Here is a 6,022-nt window from a genome sequence, read left to right on the forward strand (position 1 = left end):
ATATTAGGACAAGGAAGCCATATTTTTATGTCAGAATATCATTACAATGTTAATGTAATGTTAATGTGCATGTTAATGGCCACTATTATTAAAGAGAATGTTTTTGAGGAACATGAGAAAGACAATGGAGACCTACATTGGATAACTATCTTAAGACTTTCCATTTAATATTTTTCTATGTACTGGAAACAAGAAAATTGATAATAAATCAATAATTTTAAATCCAACATTGTGTCAGATGCAGACACCTATAATGAGAAAGCCAAGTTCTACTTTCAGTGTTTTCAACCTTTTTATGTTAAGATTATGTTGCCGTTTAGTGATGGGCTGGTGGCTAAACAGCAAAACAGTTGCTCACTCACCTTTCCTTCTCTGGAGGGAAGGGAAAGAGAAGGAAAGACTTGTGCCTCACAATAGAAACAGATTTAATAAAAGAATAGTAAAAGAAAAACGATACAAAGCAAATGCTTAGCCACTAGAATGTGTGCTTCCAGTAATGAACAGCAGAAGAGGGACACTGTGAGCACAGCAAGTCCAGTAAAGGTGTGGAGAGCAGCAGCTGGGCACAGGGAAGGTACCTGCACCAGGCCCCAGGAGCAGGAACGGGAGGAGGACCTCCTCAGGGATGGCAGTCATCAAGGAAAGAGGGCGCTTCCCAGCAACTTCCCACTTAAATATGCAAAGTGGCATTCATGATATAGAATGCTTCTGTTGGCCAGCTTGAATTGGCTGTCCTGGATCCACTCCTCCCCACATTGTACACCTGCTTACTTGCAAAACTTGAGAAACGGAGAGGCAACCTTAGCTTCCCTAGCAGTAAGTATCAACATTAGTGAGTTCTTACATTCTTCACGCTAAGTCCCAAACACTGGGGAGTTTCTTGAAGAAAACATTAACTCCGTCCCAAGGTGCTGTCTTATTCTTGAACTACATTCAAAAAACTGAGGATCATGCTGTCAACAAGAACATTAACCAAACTCATGGAAAATTACCTCCGTTCAGCCAAAGCAGCATAGATTAGAAAATGTTCTGCTCTTAAGAAGTTCATTACTTCAGTAATGTGAACAGCTGTTGTTGCAACCTGTTTGAAGAATAAAACCAACCATAATAAGACTGCTTCCTCAAATAATCATTTGTGAAACAAAAACACATTAATCTTTCATCAATAGTTGGTGGATAGGCCATCTCAATACAACTCAGAATACTGGGGATTGTTGACAAGCATATGTAAATATCCAGATTTATAAGATGTAAAGTGGTGCCAAGACTTCATTTAGAAATTACTGCCTGGAATTTAGTATTTCTCCTATGTTCTGACAGTTTATATTAAAAGAAAGATTTAGGCACTTTGGTCAGTTTGAGCTGTACTTTATGCCACTGGTAACCTCCATGAACTTTGGTGGAATTATGCACAATGTAAGAGACTGTTCATTAGGAGTAAGGCAGAAATAATTTACCATGTAAGTCAAAATGAAAGGAGAAGAAATTAGTGTGTGTGAATAGCTGCACAGAGGCCATGGAAGCTGTTGGGACTTTTGACTTTTCCTGAAGTGTGGCAGCATCCTCACTCAGACATGAGATCTGCCGCAGCCATTTCCCCAGTCAACAGACTGGCCATCCAGTTTGAAACTCAGTACATCACCCACAGCTGTGTCCTGCATTATGGGGATGTGGCTCCACAGATTTACACACACTCAAGTCCTAGGACACGAGCACATACCGACAAGCTTAGAATAGAACTGGGATAAAACTAAAAAGTACTGGAGTGCTTTCCTGAACTAGAGCCTCAGTCATGAGCTGGGTTAAACTGAATTTTTGATAACTGTATAATTAATTCTGAGAGCAGGTTGGTCTCATAAATCTGAGAAGCATTGTAGTGAAAAATAATAGACCTGATTTGGGGAGTTTCTTATTAAAATTGCTATGGTCTTTTATTTCAATATTGACTTTCCTCTCCTGATTGCTCCCTATTAACACTCATCATGCTATGACTAGAACTTGGTGGAAAACTGAAGGAATGTCAAAACATGTGAAAAGTTTATTTTAAAATTTTCATGAAAATATGATTTTCCTCAAGAATTTCTGAAAACATGTAGTTGTATCTTAGCCTTTTATGTTTACATGCTGAAACGTGTTACCTGAAAACAAAATAAACAAAGAAACTAAAAAATGAGGTTGGCATGATTCATCTTCTTTGAAGATTTTATATGAAGCACTTCAGAAGAATACATTTGTCCAGCTTCCAGCAGTTTACATTCAGATTAGGATTTAAGAGTCAAGATATAGACTTTCCAGGTTTGACTCCATAAAGCAAAGAGTTGTTTTGCTTTGATTATTCCCATTACACGAGTAGAACAAACAAATCTAGATAGACTTTATTCTTAATTACATGTTGACAAGGCAGTCATTTACAATACTCTGAGCAGAAGCAAAATTTTGGAATGTATTTTTATTCCTGTGTCCTAATTTTAAGCCAATAGACTTGGTCCATGCATGATTTTGAAAGCTTAAATTTTATTGAAATTGTGTTAACAGCCTGCAGCAATGCCGCCACAGCATTTTTAACAGTGCAGTATTAATTTTACAGGATCTTTTAAAAGCTGTACTGAGTTTCCCATGAAAAACTCTTTTTCTTATTTCTGTGGTAACATGTTAGTCACGTTTACATTGCTGTACAAACAGTAAAAATAATTTTGGTTTCTCTTTTGCAATGAGTTTCTATGATGTCCGTAAAGGTAGACTTGGGAATTACATACATTCAAAATGGCAACATCTTCAAACATGAGACAGGTTGATACAGCACATCGTGTGCTGGATAGGAAGTTGGACAATTAGAATGCTTTGCTGCCCTCTAGGCAACAAGTATTTATCTAAGTAATACCCTGGCATTTTGCAGAGCTCAAAATGGGTTATCTGCAGAGTGGATTTGAAATATTCTACATGTATGGGAGAGCGGGAAGCCAACGTTAACTGAAATGCTAAAATGAATTTTACAAAAACACAAATGTTTTTCCACTGATGAACTAACTTTTGAGTGTACTAACTTTTTTTTTTTTCCTCTTTTTCTCCTTTGCTTTGCAATCTCTGTTCAGCACTTTGTTGAGTGGGTTTTGTCAGGACGATGACATGGAAGGCCAATACCTAAGTCACATTCATATTTTGAATGATGGTATATTCCAAAACATTTTTTTGGGGGGAAGGATTTATATCTGTCAAATACATACTAGAAAGTACAGACCTAATGCCAGATTCCACAAGATGGCTGCTCGCTTGAACAAACATTTCATGTGCCTTTGGACACTACATAGAATTGCGAAAATTTGAAAGTGGGTGCTGCTGTGCCCCCGTCATGCATGGTGGTACCAAAGGAGTCCCCACTCATGCCACCCTTGCTGTGGCTCCATGACAGTGGATGTCCTGAAGGTACCAGCGTGATTTGGCTGGGAAGGTAACTAAAGGAGTGAATGAACTTATACTGTGAAAGAAGCCTGGCCATGGGATTTTAGTCAGAAATATGACACAAAGCAGGACTGGATATGGCAGATAACGGAGCTGAGCCATGGAATAACTTGAAAGAATGGCCAAAAAAGAAAAAGATATGTAGTTAAGGAACATGAACCAGAGAGAACCATTGGCCAGTGGAAGAAAGGAAAGGGAAGGCAGAGGACAAGAGGTATGAGGGAAGCAGGTTGATGTGCAGTACAGAGAGAGACCAAATGCTTGGCTCCGAAAAAAAGGTCAGCAGAGAGTTATTTATTGCTGAAGATCAAATTGAAGAAACAACATTTTTCTGCCTGATTTGAACCAGCTGACAAAATTAATAAATACTTTCAAATAAACATATAGCTCAGAAGCTGAGCTTGTCATCCACGAAGTATCAGTGGTACAAAACTTGAGTTTTAAAAGTTTAGAAGGGTTTTATTGTTCTTCAAAGTAATGCAAAGTACACATTTAATTTAATTTTATCCCACAGAAAACCATAGTGTAAATAGGTATTTAGCTTTGTGGACTGATATGAGGATTGCTCACCCTGTTATTCAGCCAATTATTTTGCTAATTTTTATACCAACAATCTATCTATCTTTCCACTTTGCTACTAATTTCCCTCCATCTCAATTATTCACAGCTTGAAATACCTATAAACTGCTAACCTGGTGATCATTTAGACCTGGACAAGCAGGAAGAGCAGCAGGGTTTCCCGTGACACTGTGAAGAGATATGTGGCAGTTTGGGAGAGAAAATAATCTATGAGGTTCCAGTAAAAACTTCCCAAAACTGCTGAATGCGTGTAAGTAAGCGAACAGACCGTTGCGTCTAGGTCCTTGTGCCAGTGAGCTTGGAGGGGAAAGTAGTGTCTATCAACTGTAGAGCTGGCACAAAATACATTTCCTCTGGGTGACTGACAAAAAAATGACCATTTCTGGTTACTACAACAGGACCCCAATCTATTCCTGTAGGAGAGCTTTCTTATGCTGTCCCCTTTTCAAGGCTTGTATGACTGATAGAAGAATATCACCCTTATTTTGCTGTTTATTTTCCAGCCTTTGTTCTTCCCTTCCTCTCCTTAGCCTAAAACTTATTTACCAGCTTAGACTCCAGAGTACTGATCTCTTTGATCGCTTAATACTCCCTGTGTCAAGCTAAGTGCCATCAGCTTTGAGTAAACCAAAGAAACTTTCATTATTCCTTTTGTCAGACATGTGATAGCACATAGAGGCTTGTAACCTGGGATAGGGTGGTTCTTTTGGTCATAATAACAAGAGAAAGCTCATATGATTACTGCAAATAACAGTTAACTGTGTTTTACAGAGTTTTTTAAATTGTACTTGAGTATCAAGATTGAAGCCTAGTTATTCATGATCCTGTTGCAAGCCTGAGTGCCTTCTAGATCTTTCCATTAAGTTTGGAGATTGGGTGGACAAATAAAAATGGTAACTGTAATACCAGACATTATGTTTCTGCATTTATGATTTGCTTCTGATAGGGTTTTGAAAAATAAGATGGAAACTATTAATCTTGCTTAAGAAGTCCAGTGTTGTGGGTTTACTTTAACACAATTTTGTACTGAAGTGAAAGACTGCTAACGTTTCCAAACTGCAGGACTTCAAAATGCAGTGCTGTATTTTTTGGGCAGCTAGAGAAACAGGCTCAGGCATCCAGCAGTATCTTCAGTGGGTTCGGCATAAAAGAGCGGTACAAATGTCACCTGCCTTCCCAGGGTTGACAGATGGTCTTGCGGGCATCACTGAAGAATTAGTGCCACCTACTGCGCATTTTTGAGAATCAAGGTCCAGCAACATCTCACCCCACCCAAGAGGCAGACTTCTTGCTCACTTTGAGTATTCGTAGCTTCTGATATTCTTTATCACGTCAGTTGTCTTCAAGAAAAGTCATAGAAAGTTCAATGTGAAAAAAAGGCCCGAAAGCAACACGTAGGGCTGCAAATTAAGTATTACAACTTACAAAGCTTTATATATACCTTTTTTTTTTTTTTAAGGCACAACAATGTTGGAGCCTCGCACACCAATGACACCGCCCTACGCTTTTAGCTTATTATAAACCAAGGACTCTTGAAGCCCTCTTAATACTCTTGGATACCGCCTTGCCCTTGCGCCCGGCGGAGCAGGCGGCGCAGACCTCGCCCGGGACCCGCCGCCACCCTGAGGAGGTTGCTCCCCGTCAGGGGCCAGGGCTGCGTTTTCCTCGCTGCCGGAGCGAGCTCAGCCCCGGAGAGGAGGTTGTTCGCTCCTGAAGCCCATTTCAGTGCTCCTGCCGTCCCACTTTAGGGCAAGAGAGCGGCAACAAAGAGCCGCTGTAGCCACCAGATACGGAAGATGGAAGCACTAAGCGGGAAGGGGAGAAAAAGAAAAGGACGAAAGGACTGAGGAGCATCCTATGGTGGCGAACGGCCGCGCCGTTCAGCCGTTAACACCGCTCCCGCTTTAAATTTCCCGCCCTCCAGTCACGGCGCCGGTGCTGTCGGTTCGCTGCCGCACTTTCTAGGCGCCGCGGAGGGCAGATG

The sequence above is a fragment of the Caloenas nicobarica genome, chromosome 3, assembly GCF_036013445.1.
Source record: "Caloenas nicobarica isolate bCalNic1 chromosome 3, bCalNic1.hap1, whole genome shotgun sequence".
Taxonomy (NCBI): domain Eukaryota; kingdom Metazoa; phylum Chordata; class Aves; order Columbiformes; family Columbidae; genus Caloenas; species Caloenas nicobarica.